The sequence below is a fragment of the Eurosta solidaginis genome, chromosome 5 (assembly GCF_040869045.1).
Source record: "Eurosta solidaginis isolate ZX-2024a chromosome 5, ASM4086904v1, whole genome shotgun sequence".
NCBI lineage: Eukaryota > Metazoa > Arthropoda > Insecta > Diptera > Tephritidae > Eurosta > Eurosta solidaginis.
This window is the reverse complement of record NC_090323.1, coordinates 43201690-43229112: the sequence shown is the minus strand read 5'-3', so window position 1 is coordinate 43229112 and position 27423 is coordinate 43201690. Positions and strand designations below refer to the sequence as shown.

The window sequence follows — 27423 nt, the reverse complement described above, 5'->3', positions numbered from 1 at the left end:
AATAAAAGTGGGATATATTTTCAGAGTAGTCATGAAAGGGTTACTTGAAAAATAGAGCCTATATTCTTAAAGAAAGTACTGATACTGCAACTGAAGCTAAGACCGGAAAGGTACGTAAAACTGTTACTGTAACTGAAATAGAAACCGGAATGGAATTGGAACTGATAAGGTGCCTGAAGCTGAAACCAAAATGGAATCTGGAACTGATACTGTAACTGAAACTTAAGCCGGAATGGAAGTTGGAACTGATACTGGAAGTTGATCTGATTCTGTAACTGAAACTGATACTGTAACTAAAAATTAAAACGGAATGGAATTTGGAACTGATAATGTAGCTGAAACCATAACGGAAACTGGAACTGGATCTGATACTGTAACTGAAAGTCCAATCCGTGTGGAATGTGGAATTGATACAATAACTAAAATTAAAGCGGGAATGGACTCTAGAACAGATACTGTTAGTTAAACTGAAACCGGAATCTGGAACTGATACTGCAACTGAAACTGAAACCGGAATGGACTGATACCGTAACTAAACCTGAAACCGGAATGTAATCCGGAACTGATGCTGTAACTAAAACCGGAATGGAATCTGGGACTGATGCTGTAACTAAAATTGAAACCAGAATGACATCTGGAACTGATACTGTCAATAAAACTGAAACAGGAATGGAATCTGGAACTGATACTGCAACCAAAATTGAAACCGGAATGGAATCCAGAACTGATGCTGTAACTGAAACAGGAATGGAATCTGGGACTGACACTATACCTAAAACTGAAAATGGAATAGAATCTGGTGAATCTGATACTGTACAGAAAACTGAAACTAAAACCGGAATATAATGTGGTACTGATACCATAATCGGAACTAAAACCGGAATGGAATCTGAACTGATACTGTAACTAAAATTGAAACCGTAATGTAGTCTGTAATTGATTCTGTAACTGAAATCTTTTATGATTCAAGCCAGTAATATAAATATATACGGCTTTATATATTTGGATATGAAAAAGGAAGTTAACGGGAGCATGAAAAGGGAGACATCGAGTGAAGGGAACGCTTCAACAGGTTACGCTCTTACATATCCAGAATCAACCCCAACATACAAAACATTTGCCCTGCTTGTAATGTGTCCCCACATGACACCAACCATCTCTTTAACTGTATTGTGGAACCAACGCCTCTAACAACCCTCTCATTGTGGTCCACCCCTGTTGAAACAGCAAGTTTCCTTGGACTCCCATTAGAGAACATTGATGACAATTTGTGATCAGTCGCACCTATTGGATGGGGCGAAGCACTGCTACAACAACAACAACAGGGGAACGCTTCTTTGCGTAAGAGATCGCGGGGAGTTGAGAGACGCTAGGACATTCAACCAAACCATTAAATTTACTCCATCACCCTGAGAGTGAGTAAGGGTAGGTATTTCCATATCGTTGGCCTACACAACGTTGAAAATTTTGGTTTAAATATTAAACTTTTTGATCTATATATATGAACAAACTTTTTTGGTTTTAAATGCAGACCTTGCAAAGTTTAAAACAAATCGACCTCAATTGACTGGTTTTGAATTGAAACATTTTGGTGGTATTACATATTTGAATATATTAAAAATTTGGCTTTTCCTCTCATAGTTTATAATATAGACCAAAAAAGTTTAAAAAGACGGTACGTGTAAAACTTTTTATCGAAAATTATATTTTCCAAGTGTCTGGACTAAAATTAAAACCAAGATATCTTAGAAATTGCTTCAAATTATTTAGTGGTGTTAAAAGTAGTATAAAAAAGCCTAAAATCCGTTTGTTAGGTTTAAAAAATAAATCAAAATTGTTTACCGTGTATGAGCGCTATTTTGGAGAGCATAAGTACGCAGCTAACCATTTAATACTCGGGGTGATACCACTGCTTCAGGGTGGTTACGTGTGCTGACGAGTGAGATTCTAAAATTGCTGCGGTACTGCAACCAAGACCTTGCAACGAGCAACTGTAAGATCCTCGGGGTTGAGGAAGTCATTGGTCCACGTCGGCAAATGCTGATTCTGCTGAATACAGAGTCCACTATCTGATACGAGGGGAGTTATCTCCTATAGATTCAAACATTTGGTATGTATAGTCTACTATGCCGATTCATACGGAACTAGCATCTCTATCACAGAGGCTGGTCGAGAGATGTAGGTGTCCGAGGGGAGGTCAGCACGCATGGATGTCTGCTGACCCCGATAGATCGGACACCGACAGCACTGTTGGAGTATCGTTGACAGCGGTATCTGTCTTCAGCTGTTGCCGCAGGTTCGATACGATGGCGAAGGAACTTTTAGCTTCGGATGGCGATGCCGTAATGGATGAGGTTAACCGTCAGACCAATGCTCAGCGCTCCAACGCGGCTCCGTTAATCGGTTGCTTTGTCTTAAAACAAGTTATCCAGGAACTGCGACCGAGTAATATGCCGGCTCATATGGGTTTGGGTGAAGGCAGTTTGGGAAAAGAGGGCTGTTGTACCCACTCCACACCGAGAGAATTGTTTTTTTTTCCTTAAATCGCTATTTGCAGCTCTGATACTGTTATGTATTTACCAACAGTTGGCAGCCCTCTTTTTCCTACTGTCATTATTATTATATATATATATATATAAATACTTTTTTTTTCTTTTTTTCATATATTGATATAATTACTACTGCTATAGCTATGATGTAAAATTCCTCATACAAATAAATTGAAGTTTTTATTATATAGTATAACATAAAATCAAGCGCGTGCTTTTATTCCTTTATAGGACATAACAATAGAAATGGCGACGAGTAGTAAAATCGGAAAATAATAATTTAGATAGACGGTCCAAAAAATTTTACTAAACGTGCACGAACATAACCTCAAAATAAAATGGAGGCTCAAATTCAACAATTGCTACAGGCAATAACCGCCATGACGACAACGATGCAGCAGCAGCAACAGCAAATTGCGGCAAATCATCAAACGAGCAGTACCAACGTGAACATCATGTCAAGTTTCGAAGCATTCGATCCAAAAATAGAATCATTTAAAACATATAAAGAGCGTCTGGATAATCATTTCCATATTAAGAAAGGTGTTGAGGACAAAGAGATGTGTGCAAAACTACTATTACAATACATCGGCTCAGCGGCGTATTCCCGTTTAGCAACGTTGGCTCCACCCAAAAAGATAAATTTGCTGAAATATGATGAAATAGTGGCATTACTGGAAAAACACCTTTGTCCCGAAAAGAACATTTTAGTAGAGCAACACAAATTTCTTTGTGAAATCCAAAATAGCGAACAGTTGTTGGCAGAATTTTTAATTGCCCTACAGAAAAGAGCAATGGAGTGTGGATTTATATGTGAATGTGGGAAGTCTATCTCAGATATTTTTCTAAGAGCCCAACTAATCAGAGGTATACGCGATGGGCATATTCGAGAACAGCTGCTACAGAATCCGAAAGCAACATTCAAGCAAATAGTTGAAAAAGCAACAACTTTGGAAGCTGCTAAAATAAATAATAACGTGATCGCAAACAAGGCAACCGGTTCAACAAGCGATGTTCAGCAAATCCGTCAACATGTTAGTAATCATAACTATCGTCGTAGTAGAAATCGTAATGGAAGTTTCTCTAGAAATAGAAATTCAAAGTCATCGACAAGAGTTAATTACAGCGAATTAGGCATACAAGGATTGTGTCTAAGATGCGGCCGTAATAATCATTTATCAAAGGAATGCAATGTAGAGAAAGGCAAGTTAAAATGTAATTCATGTGGCAAGACTGGTCATGTCAAAAATGTCTGCATTCAAGATAGAATAAAGCAAAAGAAATCGAAAATTGCAACCAATAACACCACTACATCAAGTTATCGACATTTATGAACATAGCACTGCAAAAATATCACGTATGGACGCAGAAAAATTTTATACAGATGTGTTAATTAATGGAAGAAAGCAAAACTTCGAAGTCGACTCAGGTGCCGGCTGCACGTTACTGCCGGAAAATCAATTTATGAAATTAAATATCAAAACACCGCTAAGGAAAACAAATATTGCCTTCCGCGTTTATACAGATGATGTTTTTGTGCCAATAGGAGTCGTTACTGTGGACGTAAAGTACAAAAATAGGAAATCAAAAGAAGATTTGTACATTGTATCGTCGAAACGTACCGCATTACTGGGACGTGTATGGATACGCCATTTGAAAATTAATCTACATGAAATTGACGAAGACAGTTCTAAAAACGACATTAGCCACAACAACATAAATTCTATATCAGAAATCGAACAGCAATTTTCAGAAATTTTCGAAGAACGTGTTGGATGCATTCCAGATTTGATTTGTAGTTTAAAACTACGCCAGGGTGCAAAGCCGGTGTTCTTAAAAGAAAGGCCAGTGCCTTTTGCCATACGCGAAAAAGTAGAACGTGAACTGGATAATTTAGAACGAGACGGCATAATTACAAAAATGAATACTAGCAATTGGGGTTTGGTGGTAATTCCAAAACCTGATGGTAATGTACGACTATGCGTCGACTATAAAGTAGCTGTTAACCCTCAGTTGGAAACCGCTCATTATCCAATCAAAAGAGTCGATGAAAGTTTTAACAGTTTAAAGAATTCTAAATATTTTTGCAAGTTAGACTTATACAAAGCATATCTGCATGTACGAGTGGATGATGACAGCAAAGAAGTGCAAACTATTTCAACGCACCGAGGTACGTACCAAATGAATCGATTATCTTTTGGAATTAAAACTGCTCCGAGTGAGTTTAACCGTATTTTAGATCAAATATTACAAGGCCTCGAAGGTACAGTCTCTTATTTTGATGATATAATCATACATGGTGCAACGTTGAATGAATGTGAAGAACATCTGATCAAATGCTTTGAAAGATTGAATAAATATCAACTGCACGTCAACAAAAGAAAATGTGAATATCTTAAAGAAAAAATTAAATACCTTGGATATGTAAGTAAGTCATAACAAAATTGCAAAATTTCCAGATAAAGTAAAGGCGATTATAGACATGCCAAAACCTCAAAATGTAGAGCAATTTAGAAGATTCCTTGGAATGATTACATATTATTCAAAATTTCTACCGGATATTTCGACAATTACGTTCCCTTTACGCAAGCTTTTAGAAAAAAATAAAAAGTTTAATTGGACAACACAATGCGAAGAATCATTTAAAAAGCTTAAACAGGAAATTCTTAAAAACAGGGTTATAGTACCATTCAACGAAGCTTTGCCGATAACATTAGCGTGCGACGCAAGCCCAACGGGCATAGCTGCAGTACTATCTCATATTGTTGAAGGAGAGGAACCCCCGTCGCATTTATTTCAAGAGCATTAACAAAAGCAGAACAAAATTACAGCCAGCTTGACAGAGAAGCGTTAGCAATTATTTTTGCCGTTGATAAGTTTTTTATTGTATTTATATGGAAGAGAATTTACATTACTGACAGATAATCGTCCTCTAACAAGAATATTTCATCAGAGTGCAAAAACACCAGCCATGACCTCAACAAGACCACTTCGTTATGCTTCATTCTTGCAGGGATTCAACTACAAAATACAACATCGTAAAGCTGAAGATAATGTGAACGCAGATTGTTTATCGAGAGCACCTAACAACGAAATATCGACGTTTAAACATTTTTTGGATGAAGAAGTACGCAATATTCAGGACGGGACGATCAATCAAATATTGACAAATATCAATCAACGCCACTACTATTTCAAACGAAACAGAGCGTGATGTGGAACTAGCAAAATTATAGAAGGACTTACTGGATGGCAAGAATTGTGATCCCAATTATTCGTTGCAAGATGGCGTCATATTTAAAGGTGACCGTGTTGTTATACCATCAAGATTACGTGCAGAAATTTTAAAAGAGCTACATTACACACATGTGGGCATAGTAAAAATGAAACAGCTCGCTAGGAAGTACTGTTTTTGGAAGGGCATCGACGCGGATATAGAGCGACTGGTAAAATAGTGTTCTAGTTGTGCGGATGTGAAAAAAAGTCCTCCTAAAATTGTAACGCATCATTGGGAAGAACCAACCGAAAATTTTCAAAGAGTGCACATTGATTACGCAGGACCATTTCGAAATCACTATTTTTTCATACTAGTAGATGCGAAATCGAAATGGCCGGAAATTCGAATAATAAGGGATGCCCCAACCTCTGAAAAGACTATAGATATAATACAAGATATTTGTGCGACACACGGATTACCACAAGCCATTGTATCAGACAATGCAGCGATATTCCAAAGTGCAATTTTTAAGAGAATTTTGTTGCGAAAATGGAATTATTCAGAAGTTTATAGCCCCTGGACACCCAGCAACAAACAGATTGGCTGAAAGATACGTCCAAATTCTGAAAAGGAAGCTAACAGCGATGGATGATGAAAAATTACCATTGAATATCAAACTACGAGAAATCCTGTTTCGATTCAGGGCAACCCCTTTGGCAAATGGTCAAACCCCAGCCCAAATGTATTTAGGACGTGAATTAAGAATTAAATTGGATGCTATGCGGCCAGTCAAACAATTGAAATCAGCAATACATAATCCAAAAGTGCGTCATCTAAGTGTAGGCGATAGAGTTCAAGTGCGGTGGTTTCACAGGAATAAACCTAGGTGGAAATTTGGTGTTGTGAAACGCAAATTCGGACATCTTCACTATCAAGTTAAACAGGATGACGGTTATGAGTTGAAACGACATATAAACCAATTGTACAAGTCTGGTATTGATCAACCTAAAAAGCATGTAACGTTTGCTGAACCTCCCGTGCAAGAAAATTCAAAAAAGGAGGAAATCTACATTGAGCGTACCGTTACCACTCCGACTACACAACAAATACCAATGGTACAACCCAATCCAGTATCAACGCCTGACGAAACTGTAAGAAAATCGAGTAGGGTCCGAAGACCTCCTGCACGCTCAGATGACCATGTTCTCTATTAAGCGTGGGAGATTGTTATGTATTTACCAACAGTTGGCAGCCCTCTTTTTCCTACTGTCATTATTATTATATATATATATATATAAATACTTTTTTTCATATATCGATATAATTACTACTGCTATAGCTTTGATGTAAAATTCCTCATACAAATAAATTGAATATATTTAATCGTTATAGCTGTGCGCTAATTCGATTTAGACTAATGGTATTTAAGAGATATGAGCCATTTAGATCGAGGTCTGTAAAAGGTAACAATTTCGACGCCCCCTCCCGCTCCCTTCTTTCTGTCCCCATTGGTAACAGTTTTTGAAGCATGTATAACTCAGAGCCTATATGACATATACCAATGTTAGTTATTTATGATCTAACAATTTGAAGCTTCGCATCCCACTTCCCCATCTCTCTCACCCCTTGGGAAGAGTTACTTTAAACCCGGTTGAATCTCAGTCTATTTGCGCAAGATCAATAATATTTGTTTTCTAGCTCATTCGGGACTATTTTGAAATGATTCCAGAATGAACTCCGAATCATTTTAGGATTGGTTTCAGGATACTATATCGGTTGCGGAGCTATTTCTATATGTTGTTGGCCAACTATGGTTCATTTTGAGAATTCGGAATTGTTTTCGTCATCATTTTGCTACTATTTCGGGATCGTTTCGGGAATATTTTCTACGCTTTAAGTTAAGAAATATTTTTCGGCACTATATGTTAAATCTTACGATTTCTCGAACTTTTTCGAAAAGGGGTTCTTCGCTAGTACCGGCCTCTCGTGAGATTTTCGAAATACTCGTAAGCTTCTCGACTGTATTAGAGAAAAAATCTCAAGCCCTACACATAACACTGTCAATGCAGCGACTGAATTGAGTGTCGAGATGCTCGCGAGAAGCCAAGTTATTGGTTTTCGGAGTCTCAAAAATCTTGCTTGTCTTCGAGAAGTAATCGTAAGCTCATTTTGTTCATTCAGATCGATCTGCTTTCATAAGACTTTTCTGTTTCAGCCTATTTTAGCGTCCACGTTTGTGTGAGTTCCTGAATGATTTGCAATAACAAATACATAACAAAGATGGCGTTAGAGGAGTTTTTGAAAAAGGATTGCTTCCACCCTTTTTCTTCAAATTCTGAGTTATTTATTGTGCAGTTCCGATTAAAAAATCGTTCACCGAATTGCATCAGCAAATTTTTTACTTAAGACATTTTTTTTAATAATCAACCGTCTATTCGCAATTAATTTTTTTTATTTTATAACTTTTTATCTCAATATCACGCCGAAATTGCAAATACCGTTTTGTAACTTGTTTCTCCAACGCTTACCAATGCTACTCACACACGTTCGTACATTTATGTGCTTACATAAATATTTTCCTTTTACTCCTGCGTTTTTGGAATCTTTTGTGCTTTGGGCCACTTAACAACATTCACTGCCAAACCTTTAAAGAATGTTATGAGTGGTCTTACAGCTCTTACTGGTGCTGGTGCTGCCAGTGTTGTTACTAAGCGAAAAAGTATTTGAGGCGAGCCAAAAGCACCAAACAGTTGTACAACTTCCTGCGCGCCCGCTCTACCTCAACCACCCTCTACCGTTGTTGTGTGCAACTTTGGGTTAACTGCCTATTGCCGCCCAAGCCGCAAATCTGCACGCCGCTCTTTGTCTCTAGATGCCTCTCCCTCTAGTCAAAAGTGCACCTGAAGTTGTCAAGTTGTGACTGAAGCTGTGTATACATATGTTGTTGTGCTGTTGCAACAATAACAAATATATTTATTACAAACAACATTTCAGCATTGCCGTCCGACATTGTGAGTGGTTTTTGTTGACGCTTGTTTTTGTTGTTGCTGTTGTGTGGTATGCAAAAAGTGAATGTCTCTAATTCGTTGAGAAAACCTGCTGGTTCCAGCGTATTGCCGGTTCATTGTTGCTACCGGGTTCGTTGTTGGTTTTATGAGATTTCTTTGTTGTTGCTGTTTGTGCTTACCTGTATGCATGTAAAGATACGAGGGTTGCTCTAAGAATTTTGCGCATACCGAAAAGGAAATCGTCAAGTATTGCAATCGACTATACGTTCAGTTCGAACGCAATCTGGAACCTAAGTTGCGGTTTTGAAATAGACACTCGCGTGTTGACCCTAACTGACCAAGTCCTCAAGTATACGAACTCACACTTGGCAGATTTCTTAGAGCCGAAACTAAACAAGTAAATTTCAACCGCTATATTTAGAGTGCGAGCTACTCTAGTAGAATGGCTGGGGTGCTATTCTAGATTTATTTTTTATAATTTTTCCTATAAACTGGCGGGACGGAACGACGATGCCATAAAAACAATAGCATGATATTTATTCTAAAAGCTCATATAGTTATGGCCCGTGACCTTAATATTGGGTCGGGAATAATACAGCAGAATAATATAACTCTTCAATAATCCTGTGTAAGTAATCTCTTCTTTTGTCCTCCCACTTTGCACGAGAGTAAGTATCTGGACGTCGAGATAGACAGTAAGCTTAGCTGGAAAATTAGTATCAAACGTAATAAGGATATCGGCTGAAACTGGGCTATAATACCAAAACTTGTGATGTCACTTAATTTGGCCTTCAGATCTATACTAACATGTAGGGCAAAAGTACGGTGGAGAAACAATACAACTTTAAAAAGGTGAGTACAGTGTAGCGACAAGCCTTCGAAGGGGTAAAAGTAGTACTAAGACCGCGTCTAACTGACTGGACCTTCACATATAAGAAACTGAACTCGAGACAGTATGTTTACAGTGGCCACCTCAGCAGGCTTCCTGTTGTGATGTGTTTTGTCATCAGATTATCACACGTCATCGCCGAGTTTCGACAGGAGTTATTCGGCTCTGTTCCCTTCAGGAGAGAATGGGAGGGAGGGGACTGGTGGACGGGAAGGACTTAATCTTTCTCCACACCGATGGGTCCAAAATGGACTGCGGCAAGGGAATTGATATCCTCTCCGAGCATATTAAGGTGCAGATATCAGTATGTCTTTTGGATTCGGCGTGTATCTTCATAGCGGAAATTTCAAGTATAGGGAGGGAACACTCCTTTTAAAGGACTCATTAAGAGGACGCAAGGAATCCACTTTCTCAGACAGCCAAGTGGCGCGCATGACATTTAACTCCCCCATCACATAGTCTAAGGCCGTCAGCAACTGCAAGGGGTCAATTCATATCGCAGCTAACTTCTCAAACATCGCGCTAATATAGGTTCCTGCTGGAACATTGAAGGCAACGAGAAGTCAGATGAAATTGTAAAAGCAAAGGCTTTGTTGGATGATCCACATACATCAATGAAAGGAAACAAACATAGTATATTCTAAAGCATAGCGGTCTCTGACTGTACATAAATGTTGGATTCTTAGAATAGCGGCTTCAGACTGTACTCTTCGGATACCTGCCGAACAACCAGACCACAAAATTATGGACTCATAAGAGCATAGGGTACCTGCTTAATAGGTCACGGAAATAGCTATTTAAAATGCCTGCCACAATCGCGAGTCACTGGCAGCTTGGCCTTCATGAGAATGGAGATCTCTTCTAATACCGTTTGCAGCATTTTCGGCCATGAAGACTGCAAATAAACAGTGATTCGCTTCCTGTACGAAAGACCAGCTCTAATACAGGCTATGTTTCAACCTCTGGGCAGTTGTATACTGTCGGAACTTTAGGCAGTTGCAAGATGTTCCGTAAAATATATCAGGTTCATTGACCGAACTAAATGATTTAAACAGAGAATCGAGTACTCCTGCAGTCATCAGCATCAATTGATTCCAGAAGAACGTGCATCAAAATACCAATTTTGGTGATGGACTGAGGTGAATCCTCTTTTTGTAGGGAGCTGCAAGAACTCCGACCACAGTATGATATCTCTTATTATCCTCTGCTCTTATAGTAAAGGCCAGCTTGGATGTGGTTGCACTAAATACTATACGGTCTCTCTTATATATGCTTTGCGTTCATGGGTTGATTGAGTAAAACCGAGTCATTTAGGTGCGTAGAACAAAAAAGCTCTGCACGGTGCTCGTTGCTCTTGGGTTAGCATGCAGACAAGTGACAGCTGACTACTTTCATATGCTTCTTGCAAAGTTAGGCCATAAGTCGCTCCAAACTCTGGATTACACATTTTTCTGGGATTATAGAAGTTGCTTCTCCAAGTCAACTCCATTTGTCTCAGACGCTTATAAGTAAGTTCTCAATGAGAAGGCACACGGTGAAGAATGAGAGCTACAATTAAGCCTTAAACGTACTACCTTCCAGATGCAGTGATGCCAGATAGGTAAAAAGAGACGAGGAATACTCCTCTTTTTCACACGTCGTTAATAAAATTTTCTCATTACTTTCCCAAAATTATTTTATTTTGTATTTTTGTGGAGCATAACTTTCAACGCCACCCTCGTAAAAACAAAATTATGCATATTGCTGTTGTTGTTGTCTCCTATGGTTCAGTTTGACTTTTGCTAGATTGTTGTACTAGTTTTTGCGCATATTTTTCTTGTTTTTATAATTTTGTTGTTGTTGTATATTTGATATTTTTTCTTCTTCTTCTTCCTCTTTTCAGTAGGTATACATTTATTAGTTATTGTATGTGGTTTTCTTATTGTAATTGAGCTTTGTTTTTTTTTTGTTGTAATTGTAATAGGCTGTAATTTTGTTTCTTTTATTATTATATTTTTGATGTGGCTGTGCAGTTACGATTGTCGTGGTTTCTCTTGAATTTTTTGTTTTGCTACATTTGTTGTTGTTTTTTTTTTTGCAACGCATTTTTCGCCATTTTGCTTTTCTCTTCGATTCTTATTAATTTTCGGTTTTCAGATTTATTGTTTTTTGTTTTTGTGATCAAGTTTCTGTAAATTCCATCTGAGAAGCAAAGTGGGTGTATTTGTGGGAAATGTTTGAGCAAAATTTGGGTTCTAAGAAGAAATCCTCTGAAGTTCTTGAATAGGTATATGTTATGAAGCCGTACGGCGGCTCAACGGCTGCCTAAATATCGACAGATTCCATGTTGGTAAAACCAACAACATAAGATAAGAGAGAATTGAAAAAAGATCGTTTATTGAACGGCTCTGATTAAAGACTTCTTTGTTCTAGTTTGTGCGTCTTCTTAATATTGCAGTGCTTCGCCACATCCAATAGGTGCGATCACTCATAAATGGTCATCAGTGTCCTCTAACGAAAGTCCAATTAAATTTGCTGTTTCAGCAGAGTACGTCCGAAGAGGTATTGGAGTTAAAGGCGTTGATTCCACATAACAATTTAAAAGATGGCAACATGTAGGGACACATTTTGGATAAGTAGGAGATTAGTCTGTTATAAAATCAAGATCAGAAATGTGCCACAAGGACTTGTTCATGCCCATTGAGTTCAAAGTGCTGTATTTCCGTATGCCGTATTTTTTCGCAGTGCTTACAGAGATGCCCTCTTACTTTCCGATGGTGGGGCTTGGTGAAGCGGAGTTGTCTGTTGGGATGTCCACGTACTTACTTACTTAATTGGCGCTTACCCGTTTAAACGCTTATGACGATCCAACAAGGCGCGCTTATCGCTGGTTTAACTGGCGCCAATGGGTTACACTATGCGAATTAAAATCGCTTCCCACCTGGTCCTTCAAGCGGACCTGTGATGCCCAGGTATCTAGATATTTAAGAGATACTGCTTGTTCAATATTCCATTTGTCTCCTTTACAGCGAGTATTTCGACCTCAAGGTGTAGAGAGCCATCCCGTTGAAGTTTTGCTCGCTACAGCGACAAAAAGATTCCTGCAGGCGAAGATTGACTTAAAGAAAATGAAATAAGTACCTTGAAGTGTGTTAGCTTGATCTTATATAAGAAAACGATCCATAATAAAATGTTTGACATGATGCTGTACATCTACAAAATGCAATGGCTTGTGTCATCAAAAAGGTCCACTCTGGCATTAGGATATTGGAGCAGGCTTTTCGGTTTTCACCAGTCAATCCTCTCCTACTTATATGGCAGCTTAAGGACCTCAACTTCCGCCAATATCCATGACCAGAAACAATGCCGCAAGTCATACGAAACGTATTTTCTCTGATTCAAGGCACTTGCCAAATAAGATCGCCAGCTCAGATTAGCACCTCAAGAATATTCAACGTGCCACCGAGAAAAACTTTAACAATGGTAACTGCGATGGGGTTTCTGAATTTATAAAGAAAAAGCTCATTGTGTCTGCTGTGGTCCGATTTGTTTAAAATGATTGAATAAACGGAAATTGACGTTAGTCATTGTGATATGAAAGACTGAGGAGTCACATCGGCTGATATCGCTAACTTGTTCTGTAAGAATAGTGCTGGGGGTGGTGAAGTAATTTATTACCTTGATATTCTTCTGTTATAGATTTTGTTGCCGAGAGCTAATCCAGAGATCGATATATTCGAAAAACTTTTGTTTAGGATTCGATTTGCTTGAAATTTTGCAGTAATGTAGTGCGAAAAGAAGTGAGAGAGAAGATGAGAATATTATAGGAGAGATATAAACGATAGGTAAGAATATGAAATTTTTAAAATAATTTTAAAATATTGCAGGTAACTATAGCTCGAACAGGATGGACCTTGCAGTTTAAGATCCGATTTTTCAGTGCAATCCTATAAAGCAAAGACAATATTCGACACAACAGCTCCACTGTAACCATGGCCTCACCACGTGATCTATCACTGTGCTTATATTTTGTAATTTTTCCAAAAACTCATTATTGCAACAACAATAACAACGCATTTTTTGTTTTTTGCAAAGTTTGTAAGTTTTATGACTTCTGGTGACGCCTCTTACCATTGCCCCAATTAACCCAATTTGTACTATTTAAGAACTTGTTATCGCATAATCCTATCTAGGTATGCAAAAAAAGTAAATGCAAAAGTACAACTATACGTATTTATTTACATAGGTACTATAAAACTCAAAACAGGTAAGCAAATTTGCGGCAAGCAACCGCTAAAGCTTACATTACCATTCTGTTTAAAAGCTGAGCTGTTGATCAGCCCCACAACTTGCTAACGATCCACACGTGCATGCGTACTTAACACAGCTCAACACTTGTAAATATGTTTGGTTGAGCACTTCTGGTTACTTACTTGTAATTTAGCTCTCGCACATGTACTTATGCACGTACTTCTTTCTTTCTACCTTTCTACCTACATACATACGTACATAAATACATACGTTAACAAGTCAACGTCCGTCATACAATGGCTTTAAGTAGGTTCGGCGAGGCCTTAAGTAAACACAATATATGTGGTACCATTCTTGAGCAATAAAAATAATCTTGCCATTCCATTCACGTGTATAGATCACTTACACTACAGTTGCACGCTTGCTTTTACTGCCTTTATAGACGTTCACATTCAAAATGAGACGGCGAGTTATTGTTTGCCTACATTTTTGTACCCTAATGCGGGAACAATGTACATATGTACAGTACAGTCGGAAAGTATTAGAACAAGATGAAACAAGCAAGGAAGGCTAAGTTCTGGTGTAACCGAACATTACATACTCAGCTGAGAGCTTTGGAGACAAAATAAGGGAAAATCACAATGTAGGAAAATGAACCTAGGGTAAACCTGGAATGTGTTTGTGTGACATGTATCAAATGGAAGGTATTAAAGAGTATTTTAAAAGGGAGTGGGCCATAGTTCTATAGGTGGACGCCATTTCGGGATATCGCCATAAAGGTGGACCAGGGGTGACTATAGAATTTGTTTATACGATATGGGTATCAAATGAAAGGTGCTAATGATTATTTAAAAGGGAGTGGGCCTTAGTTCTATAGGTGGACGCCATTTCGGGATATCGCCATAAAGGTGGACCAGAGGTGACTCTAGAATGTGTTTTTACGATATGGCTATCAAATTAAAGGTATTAATGAGGTTTTTAAAAAGGAGTGGCCCTTAGTTGTATATGTGAAGGCGTTTTCGAGATATTGACCAAAATGTGGACCAGGGTGACCCAGAACATCATCTGTCGGGTACCGCTAATTTATTTATATATGTCATACCACGAACAGTATTCCTGCCAAGATGCCAAGGGCTTCTGATTTCGACCTCCAGAACTTGCGTCAATAAACCAATCCAATTACCATGTTTCATCTCTTTTTTCATATTTGGTACAGAATTATGGCATTCTTTTCATTTATCGTAATTTTCGATATCGAAGAGTGGGCGTGGTCATTGTCGGATTTCGGCCATTTTTTATACCTAGATAAAGTGAGTTCAGATAAGTACGTGAACTAAGTTTAGTAAAGATATATCGATTTTCAGTTATCGTATTAACGGCCAGCGGAAGGACAGACGGTCGACTATGTGTAAAAACTGGGCGTGGCCTCAACCGATTTTGCCCATTTTCACAGAAAACAGTTATCGTCACAGAATTTCACAAGGATTGGTAAATTTTTGTTTGACTTATGGCCTTAAAAGTATTCTAGACAAATTAAATGAAAAAGGGCGGAGCCACGCCCATTTTGAAATTTTCTCTAAAGATATTAAATTGTGAGCTCTGCTCAGCTGAGTATAAAAAGTCATTTTTGTCAGTTTATCGTATCATTTATTAAAATATTATTCACATATTCGCAGTAGTTTTGTACACTCAACGTAGTTCTATGATCCCACGACATTTTTAATGAATTTTACTGACAGTTCCATCAAAATTTATAAGAAAAGAGTGAGTATGTTACTTTAAGCGATTTTCTTGAAAATGGTCACCTTTTGCTATGATGACTACAGTGCACAATTTCGGCATTCTTTCGATGAGTTTTTGAAGGCTTTGATGTGGAATATTATTCAACGTTTCGTACAAACAATCCCTGAGGTCAGGAAGGCTGGTTGGCTTTAGATCTCCCACACATCGATCCAATGCTTCTCGCAATAGCTCGATGGGATTTAAATCGGGGGATTGTGGTGGCCACTCATTGTATCAAGGTCACCGGCGCCCTTTTTCGTTCTAAATAAGAAGTACAAAGTTTTGATGTATGTTGCTCGTTATCTTGTTGGTAAAAGAATCCACGTCCAATCAAATTAATGCCAGATGGAATTGCATGGCGTTGTGATACTGCTCTTTTTTCATAATTCTGAATTTTACTGACAGTTCCATCAAAATTTATAAGAAAAGAGTGAGTATGTTACTTTAAGCGATTTTCTTGAAAATGGTCACCTTTTGCTATGATGACTACAGTGCACAATTTCGGCATTCTTTCGATGAGTTTTTGAAGGCTTTGATGTGGAATATTATTCAACGTTTCGTACAAACAATCCCTGAGGTCAGGAAGGCTGGTTGGCTTTAGATCTCCCACACATCGATCCAATGCTTCTCGCAATAGCTCGATGGAATTTAAATCGGGGGATTGTGGTGGCCACTCATTGTATCAAGGTCACCGGCGCCCTTTTTCGTTCTAAATAAGAAGTACAAAGTTTTGATGTATGTTGCTCGTTATCTTGTTGGTAAAAGAATCCACGTCCAATCAAATTAATGCCAGATGGAATTGCATGGCGTTGTGATACTGCTCTTTTTTCATAATTCCTTACATTTTTTTTAGTTGACCAACGGTAGCGTAGTTGAAACAGCCCCAAACCATCACTGAGCCACCGCCATGTTTCATAGTTGGCACAATGCAAAATGCTTTGAATCTTTCATTGACGTTTCTGCGAACATATTGACGCCTATGGCTACCTAAAAGTTCGAATTTTGATTCGTCTGACCATAAAACTGATTTCCATTGATCAATCGTCCAGTCAATATGTTCCTGAGCGAACTTCAGTCTTTTCTGTTTATTTCTTTTTTCTTTATGCCGGCCTTTGACTGTCGTGTGCGATATTGGTGAATCCACGTCTTCATTGATTTCTGCACGAATTTATGATGCAGATTTCCGTCCGCAGTTTTCCGATATCTTCTAATGGTCGTATGAACTAAACACAGAGATATTTTCAAAAGTTTGGCTATTTCTCGATAGTTTTTCCCTGTTTTTTTGCAAAATAATGATTTGAGCTCTTATTTTGACGTATATTTCCTTTCGCTTGACCCTTTTTAATCTGGAAAAAAAATTTCTGAGGCTATTTCTACATCAACATCTTTTTGTATCTTGTCCTAATACTTTCCAACTGTACTGTATGTATGTACGTGGTAAAGTTGATATGAGAGAAACAATTTTTTAACGAAGTCATTGACGTTTTATCGATATCTTATCAGAAAGTTATTGAGTTTTTGTCGAAAAGTTATCGTTAGTTTATCGAAAAGATAACTTATCAAAAAGATATCGATTGCTGTCGGCTTGTTATCAACAATATATCAAGTTTTTTGAAGTTAAACCATAACAGAGGTAACTTTATCACAATGACCTTCATCGGCGGCTTCTCATTAACAAGCTATTACGACACGTTACTGTTTGGTTATCGGCTTCTTATCGATAGCGAATTACTAACGTTACTGTTTGGTTATCGGCTTCTTATCGATAGCGAATTACTAACCTCTAGTTTTCGGTTTACTATGGCCGAGTCATCGGTTTCTTATTGGTTCTTTATCAGATTGCTATCGTAAGGGTTCAGATGTGCTATCGATTTTCTATTGAAATTTTACCGATATCTTTTTCATATGAAACATAAAAAATACAAACATAACGATAACAAACAGGTAACACCCCGAGAAGAAATCAAAAACTTTTCGATAAACAAACGATAATTTTTTAGAAAAAAATCGATAACTTTAATTAGTTAACTAAAAGCACTAGTTTTCTAGTTCACCAAATACAAAAAAGCAACAAGTATAGCCAAGGCCGAGTCTCGGCAATCCTCATGCTCGTCGATTAACAACAGCTGTAAATCGTGTAGGCTCAGCAAGATTTTGAGCAAGGAACAACAAAACGATCACTTTGTGCGAGAATGGGTTGTGAGCGGAATCTGCTGAGGAATCAAGAAGCACTAAACATCCTCTTGAACACTGCTTTCCCTGACAGTGTTATCAGCACAACTGAACGAAGTAGCGGTGAGTGCTGCTTTTTCGAAAATACTGCTAGACTTGGTCATTAACAGGGAAGAAATAAGTAACGCTATTAACATTTTCTATTCCTTCAAATAACTGTGCACCGACGGTATCACTCCGCTGATGCTTCAGAAACTTGGTGAGCTTATCATTCCAATATTCCTCAAAGCTGGAGAAGTGTTAGAGCTATTTTTTAACATAGAGCAGGCTGAAGATCACATGAATATGCTCAAGACTACAGACCATTTAGCCTTACCTATTTCATGCTAAATGTTCTAGAAAGTATCTAAGATATCTACATTAGGTCGGTCCTAGAACGACCCAAGCTTAGTATTGCTTAACATGCGTGCATGAAGTGCAGGTCTAACGAAATTGCCCTCCATAAGTTCATAGGTACCATAGGGACATCTCTACAAAGAAGAAAGCACCTTCCTCGTTGCTTTTGAAGACGACGTGGCAGCTGTGATAACAGCACCAAGCTGCGAGCTGGCACAGCTAAAATTAAACCAGGTCATGCGTATTGTAAATAGGTGGATAGCTGAGCACGGTCTCCAGCTAACAACAGCAAAAACGTAGATCGTCATCTTCACAAAGAGACGGATTCCCACTACCAGGAATATGACGGTTGGGGACCAGCCAATAGAAACACTCACTTCCACGAAATATGTGGCAGTTAGGTTAGACAGCAAACTCACCTTATAGGATCACATATGATTAGCCTGCGAAAGATCTGCGCGCACAATAGCGAATTTGAGTAGATAAATGCCAAACACAGGTGGTCCAAAGCCATGCACAAGGAAGCTGCTTGCATCAGCCTCGGATTCTATATTCTTATACGGTGCAGAAATTTGAGAGAACTCAATGAAATACCGGAAGAACCGAGTCGCCTTCACCTCGGTCCAACGCAAAAGGGCGCTGCGAATAGCTTCGGCATACAGCACGGTCTCCGCTGAAGCTGTCCTGGTTTTTGTGGGAACCATACCGATATATTTTCTCGCTGAGGAAAACCAATATATGACAACGGATCGCAAACGAGTAGAGCTGCTGTTGCCATGCAGGCGCGAGGAGAATCGATTCGACGGTGGCAAGAACAGTGGAGCAACAGCATCGTAGGAAAGTGGACTAGGTAACTAATCCCTGAACTGAATCCATGGTTGAAGCGACCACACGGAGAGGTAGACTTTTACCGGACCCAGTTTCTAACCAGGCACTGTTACTTCAGCAAACACCTACACAGAATGGGCAAGGTTGATAACCCGAGCTGCCTGTACTGTCGGAAAATAGACGATGTACGCCACACCTTCTTCGAATGCACCATCAACATCGTTAAAACTCCGCAAACCTTCGGGAAGTGTCTTTATCGCTACAACAGCAACAACAACATACTTCAGTGGGCTTGTATCGCGCATAATTATCTTCATTGATTTGACTTTGTTGACTTTCTTCACCGATTTTATTTTTCATTAAATCTGCGACTTATTTCTTGTAATATGTGCGTTTATTTGTTTTGCTTTATTTGCCATTCTCTTTATTTTAACTTTGACTATTTTTTGCTTTTTTTTTTGGTTTTATACGAAATTGTTTTCCATTGTTTTAAGACACGAACGTGGTAGGTATGTGAAGAATTTTGGATTTTTATTTATATTTCGTTTTTGTGAAATCAGGAAAACGTAAATTTCCAATTCTCATCACGAATATCCGTAGATTCGTATATGCATGAGCTGTTTTGTTGTGTATGCTTCTTCTTCTTTTTACTGGTTTCTCTACTGGTGTGCGATAAGCGTTTACGTACCTTCATACATTAAATTTGCTTGTTGTATTTAATTTGTTGCTACTTTTTCGGGTACATTGCGTTGCATGTTAGTTATTTTGAACAACGGTTCTTTGTCTTATACCGCTTTACTAAAAGTCCGATCAGCGCAACCAAATCTTCGGGCAAACTTAATTTGTATGTGACTTTGTTTGCTTTGATTAGCTACCTATATAGCCATATAGCCAGGTATATTGTTATGTTCCTTCAGTCAGTTTATTTTACCCGTAGCAGTGTGTATCCATTTTGCTTACTGTTTCGTCATTTGTTGCAATATAATAATTTTACGAGCCGTTTTGTTACGGTCATAAATTTTAGCTCATACCGTTGCTTTTACTAAACGCTGTATACAAGGTAGCACAGAAAATTTGGTTCTCTACAATATTTATATTGTTTTTACAACCTTTATAACAATCACGATAAGTCCTTAACGTAAGTACCTGTCAGTGGATGACTTAACCACACGGTGTCAGACACGGATCTAATTGCATGATCAGTGATCCAATTATTGGCTCCATGTTGCCTTCCTTCAACACTTCTTAGCCGAGTCCTTGGTATCAACTCAGCTTGTAATCGGGACGTTTCAATTACAAGTTCTTTCCTTGGTCTGATTAGAGTCTATCAAGCTACGATCTTAATTCCATGTACATATAAGTATTTCGCAGTAACATGTTCTGATGCTAGGGCTCATCAGATACATGATACTCTTCCACAATTTTAATACAAGTATTAGGGGATGTGAACAACCCGTTCTGAGCACCAGGAATAATAGTAAAACAAAACCTGTTTCACAATTAAGGGTGTGTGATAAACCTTTCCGACACATCATGATCCAAAACGTCCGTTCGCTGTGAATAACTACAACGACGCCATCTATGAGATCAAAATGTATTTTTCTCATGAATAACTACTTCGACGTCATCTTAAGGTTGAAATGACAGTTCCCCGTGAATAACACGATTCTAATGTTAGCGAACCCTCATTAGAAACATGGGTACTACGCTCAAGAAGACTGAGAAGACTATCATGAGTAAACTTTATGTCAACCATCCACCGAAGAAGACTGCATTACTCTGAAGATAATACTTTATTGCCACCCCAACGAAGAAGCAAATGCATAACGTCATTAAGCATGCTTTATTTTCAAATTCCACGAAGGTGAATTCGACGTTTATAGACAAGCCACGAATCCAAAATACGACATGAAACCACAGCCCCCGCGGACAGGAGGTGAGACCTGAATACAAGCATTACGCGATGCAGTGTATCAGTTCACTACTGGCTTCTCCTGCTCCCCGCGGTACAGCTTTTAAAGGCCATGCTAAGGTCTCGCAGGCGGTACACGGTGTCCTCTCTGCTCCCTTTCAAGTAAACACCACTCATGGATTGGTTAGCCATGGTATTATGATCGCTTTTTACATCGGTATACCTACCGCGTGCATATTCTTGAACCCTAACCTGCAGGGGGGAACCGGAACTGGTGAAAACTATTTTTTATAACGCTCTATTGGGCCTTCTGCAGCTCTCGTTGTAATGCACCGCCAAATTTTTTCGTAGACTCCTCACATTCGGATAGCACTACTCATCTACCATTCCTTTTCTCGGTGTAAGTGGGCCAAATGCGGCATTAGCACTTAATAAAAGAAAGACCAATAGTCATCAACTGGTTTCCACGACACGATCAGAGGCCCCCGCCGCTACCACATCTGCAGAGCTGAGTCCAGAAGTCATATTAATCGTTTCCGAGATGGTCGGGCTAGTACCTTATTGATGCTTGTTACCGTAACGAACCGGATCTATATAGATACGGCAAAGGACCATCAATATCGTTAAAACTTTCCTAAACCTTCGGGGAGTTCTTTATCGTTAATACAACAACAACCTATACATGCAAAACGAATGCAGTGTTCCTATTAAGACCCAACCATCGTTTCTACTGACCAAGCACTTTTGTGATTTGTAGCATTCAAACGAAGCGCTGAAGTACAAATCGAATGAAAAATTTTAAAATGAAGTAGAATAAACTTAGCAGGCACATTCGTTGTATTAGTTCTTAAGGCATGCGGCTGCATACATCTGAAAACATAGCAGTTACCTACGAAAAATCCTCCCTGCCTTAACAAAGAAGATAATTCAATGGCTTGACTTTCAATGTGAGTCAACATGGATTTAAGATTTAGCCTTTGAGTCTGGGTTGAGCTCAAGGTAACGTTGGAAACATCTGGCAAAGCAGATAAATTACTATTAGAAGTTGCAGAAAGTGATCAAACGGTTGCTTTTCCATTCCGACGTTCGAAACTCTTAAACTGACTTTGGCGTACTTTTACCGCCTCACGGGCACATGCCAAAGCACACCCTCAATGCTGCACGATGCAGCGAAAGTGCTCTCTTACTCTCTCATCCGCACTTTCTTCCAAGATTCTCCTCTGATTAAATTCACCTGGCGTTCTATCACGGAACTCGTTGACTTTCTGCTAAAGAGATTATTTCACATACATACATATATGTCGCCGTAGCTAAGAGCAGCCGTTGTTACTCACACACACACATGCATATGGCTAGAAGAAAATCATAACTAACTAAATAACAAACATGAGATACAACTTTCTAGATGGCATGTGCGTGAAACGTCTAGACCTAAGGAGAGATGGGCAAACAAGAGTATAAAATCAGCGCAAGCTGAGGAATCAGTAATAAGTTTGATTTAAACACAATAGTAGTGAGGTATAACTGAATTTGGGAAGTACTACTCCCAAAGTAGTCTATATAAAGACGATTTTGCAATACTGAATATCGGAGTTATTTATTCGACAGTTCAGCGATTCGAATGTTAGCAGAAGGCACATAATTATCAGTAACTCCCCAAAAATTCATTATAATATGATGAAATTTTCAATAAATTTTGTATGGTGTCTACAAATGAAGACTAACAGCTCAGATGTAGACCTTACATGAAGGTCTACGGGTCAGATAACAGTTCGAATGATTTTATGCGCTTAATTGACTTAGAATTGATAATTAGGAATATAGACTACAGGGCACATCAATGTTAATGTGGGATTGTACTTCAAGGAGTAATATGAAATCAATTAAAAAATATAAATTTCACTTCAAAAAACTTCAAAATAAAGCGCCAAAGAAATAATTGCAACGTTTCCAAGTACATTTTGGCACACCTTGTATGCACTTAAACAATTCTGTAACTTATGAAATAGTTGTGCATAAATTGCTTTTTGTGTTCTTGTGTGTTTGTAAATTAGTATGTCATCTTAAAATTTACGCTAAAAATTGTTGCTTGTGTTTTTACATACTTACGAGTACATAAATTGCATACCTACGAAACACTAATTGAGTAATCTCTGATGTGCTCATTCGTTGTTGTTTTTATCTAAGTATTTGTATAAATTTTTTTACCGCTTCCACCGGAAGGAATTGCAACCAAAAAATGAATATTGAAAAAAGAAAAAGATATAAATGTATTGTTTTTTTTTTTACAAAATTCAGTTAGCTAATTGTCTGCATAAATGATGAATTCTACAAATTGATTAATTAATTATGCAGAAAATATATGAAAAGTAGGCAATGCAACGGTATATTGTGTGTCCGGTTGCATTTTTCTGGCAGTGCTTAAATTTTTATTTGTATATTTTTTTTTTATAAAAACGTCAATGACGGCTCTGACAACAACAACAGTCTCAGCTGTTTCATGCGCTTCATTGATGTTTGCCCTCAGATTATTGGCGTCTGACAAGTTTACAGTAATTGACTAGAAAAAAATTTATTTAATGACACTTGTAAATTTACCATTATTAATTTTCTATTCAAGTCACTACATTAAAAGAAACAGTAGAACAATTTTTCAATTCCATAAATACTGCAATTAAGGGGAATATATAAGAGTTGTGCTAACTCAAACATCTGACCATATAGCGCAATCATTACACTCAAAAAAAAGGGACTAGTCCAGGAAAAGCGTATTGCTGGATTATCTAATAAGTTGTTGTTGTAGCAGTTATTCGCCCCATCCAGTAGGTGCGACCGATCACAAATTGTCATCAATGTCCTCTAACGGGAATCCAAGGAATTCCTTGCAGTTTCAACAGAGGTGGAGCATAGTGAGAGGGGTGTTATAGGCGTTGGTTCCACATTACATTTGAAGAGATGGTTGGTGTCGTGTGGAGACACATTGCAAGCAGAACATACATTTTGAATGTCGGGGTTGATTCTGGATAGGTAAGAGTTTAACCTGTTACAGTATTCAGATCGAAGTTGAGCTAGAGTGACGCGCGTTTGCCTAGGGAGAGTGCGTTCCTCTTCTGCGAGATCCGGTTATTTTTTTTTAAGAACTAAATTCGCCGGACAATTCCTGACATAGAGGTCCGACGCCTGTTTGTGGATATCACTGAGGGCCTGTTTGTGCATTTTTGCTAAATACGGCTGTGTTCTCATGTGCCGTATTTCCTCATAATGCACCCCCTGGGAAGTGTAGACTCATCAATCAAATGTCTGTTGGGATGCCCAGGTTTCTGGGTATGCAACGGAAACTGTTTGTTCAGCATTTAATTTAATAAGTTAAAACTCGCGGTGGCAATTGTCGCCAAGGTTACTACTTAGCAACGTATTCTCAACTAGTTCCAACGCGAATAGTTCTAAGAGAACTGAAGTTTTGGCTTGATCTTAGAGGTTCGCTTGTTTGATCTATAACATGCCTCTATCACTAGCTCAGAACGAGTTAATTCACTGCTTCATAATTTTACTGCAGGGTAATGAAAGACCTAAATAGATCGTCCAATATTGCCTTATATTTTACTTAAGTACGTTGTTGCTTATTAAATGGGAATCTTATCAGAAAATATGTATGTGGCTTACTTATATTAACTTGAAATTGATGGCAGATAATACATGGGTCGTTAATGACTTAATAATTAAGAAAAAAATCCGCTTGTAATAAATAAATATTGAAAATTGACCCTTAGAGAATAATGCCCGGGTAGTACTTGGATCCAAATACAATGTAAACTGTGACATTTAACTATTTGACATAACGGTTTGAACAAGATTTTTCTGAAGATTTCATATCCAATAGACGGAGTCTTGAAACAATTTAAAAATAACTGTTGCCAGATAAAAAGAGTCGAAAAATCTACTATATACATACATATATCATCCATACACCGTAACTTATTGATCTAGGTCAAATAGACTCATATCAGCTCTTATGTCCACAAAAGTTGCGGACAGCAATTTTATGGTAAACATTCCCAGGACATTCCCAGCAGATATGATTTGTTAGAGTGTCGTCGGTACTTCTCTGCTGACGACAGCGGTTTCATATACTTCGATGGTTAAACGATAGCGTTGGAGGAGAGGTCCATTAAAAAGAACGATAGCTCCAACTCTCTTTCACATTACCTTAACATTGTAGGGTCTAAAGTAGGCTGAAGTATCAGCGGTTTGAATAGGAAAATACATTATCGGCAAGGAAATCTTTATTTTTAGCGACAGCCAATCTCTTGGCTCTTACGAAGAGGGGAGGTAGTGCTAATCCCTTGGCTCTTACGAAGAGGGGTGGTAATGCTGTCTCTTGACCCTGGCTTATGTGTGCCTCCTCTAATAGTTGGCCACTTCAACCTAACCTATCGATTTGTTAGCGGCATGCTATAGATTTGCTATCAACAAGTCATTGGTTTGCCATCGAAAAGCTATCGATATCTTTTTTTAAAAAATATCGATTTTATATTAAAATGTAATCGCTTTGTTATCAAACATTTATTAATATTTTACTAAAAATGTATCGATTTGTTATGCGAAAGTTAACGATTTAATATCGAAAGATATCGATTTGTAATCGAAGTGTTACCATAGACGACTCATCGACTCGTTATGAAACAGATACCGATAAAACTTTAGTTTGAAATCGATAAACTATCTATAACTTGTCACTAGCAAGCCAATAAGTAACCAATAAGAATCCTAAAATAAATCGATAACACGACGATGATTTCACTAACGATAATAAGCCGATAGTAAAACATTAATTCATTGCTATCGTTTGTATCTGATAAGAAACCAACAAAGCTCTTCTCAAAGAGCTCGAAATTATTTATTTCTGTTAAAGTTACCACAATCCCTCGGCGAGCTCTATTTATTTCAAAGACATTAGTTCTCTAGAAAATCGCGAGTACTTGGCACTCACGCTTTTTGAAATTCACTTTAAGTGAAATCAATAACTTCTAAACAATAGAAGACGATGTGATATCACATCATCATCAAAGTAATTGTAATCAGGTTTCGATATAAAACAATCAGTTTAAAATACAACAAAAAATAAAATTTTTGTTGTTGTTTTAATGTCTGGGTGTCATTTTCACAATACGTTCTGCTACCTTGAAAATTTGTCAAATAACAGATATGCTCTCGTGACAAATCCAACAAGAAATTTCCGCTTTATGAGCAGCATATCTAATACGCTACATTTGTACGTGTTATAAACGATGTTTAGTGTGATAATGGAAGAACGAAAATATTTTTAAATATCACGAACAAATAAATGTTAAATATTTATATAGAAAGCATCAAATATCATATACGCGCCATTTTAAGCAACAAATATTATGTTTAATTATATAAGAACTACTTAAATTCTTCATGTGACAAAAATCCAACATAATCTTTTTATCCATTTTGAACACAAAGATATATAAATTTTATGAAAGCATTAACAATAATCACATTTTTTACTATATTAAGTGTAATTAAATAAAAAATTTGGCACCAAAAAGCCAACTAAATAAAAAAAATTTTACAAATTTCTTATCACAAAAAAAAAACGCAATGGAAGTGGTTATTAGATAATATTTATTTATTAAGTTTATGTTATCTTATTATTATTATAAATATTAATGATGGGATGTATGGAAGTTTGGATGCTCGGACGTTTCTATTTGTAATTTAATAATGTCAGAAGAACCAAAAAGATTTTAATGAAGTTTTGCACGCAGAACACCAATGGTTTGAAAGAATTTACTGGCTATTTTTTCGGAAATGGTGCATTCTACCCTCCTTCTATTAGGAGAATGCGACAGTGATACTCCCCTGAACCATGGAACTCCCGCTGGAACTGTTTTGCCAAATCGGCATAGCTTTGGGTAATGTCAAAACATCTCAACTTACGCATTTAAAAAAAGGCAGTTCTCTGGTTACTTACAGGATGAGTTCGTAATCATTCCGGTACCATTTCCAAGTTATTACGGGATTATTGCACGGCTTTTTCCTGTTTACTTCGAAGTTGTTTAGGGCTTATTTATGGAAAACTACGGATATTTTTTAGAACATTTTAGAATAATTTTTGGAATCATATCGGGGGCCATTTCGGAATCATTTCAGGACTATTCTGTCATGTTCGCGTTATGTTCAGGACTATTTGGGCCAGTTCGAGACTGTGTTCGGATTTCTGGACAATTTCCAGACTATTTCAAAATCATTTCGTCACCGTTTCGAAATTGTGTTCGGAATGGTGTTCCCAATTTTTTGAGGATTATTTCTAGATTACATAAGCACTATTTTGATACTGTTTATTTTGGGAACTCTTATTTCAAGATTTTTACGACTATTTCGGTACCGTTTGTGTTGAGATCTTCTCAGGA

General features: G+C 37.8%; 1 protein-coding gene and 1 long non-coding RNA gene across 5 annotated transcripts in view; one reads left to right on the top strand and one right to left on the bottom strand.

Moving 5' to 3' along the window:
- The window catches only part of LOC137233688 (uncharacterized), a 540569-nt gene that overhangs the window by 333156 nt on the left and 179990 nt on the right, over positions 1–27423 (bottom strand). The gene's annotated exons all lie outside the window — the stretch shown is intronic.
- LOC137233687 (cyclic AMP response element-binding protein A-like) overlaps positions 1–27423 on the top strand; it is a 261324-nt gene that overhangs the window by 64585 nt on the left and 169316 nt on the right. The gene's annotated exons all lie outside the window — the stretch shown is intronic.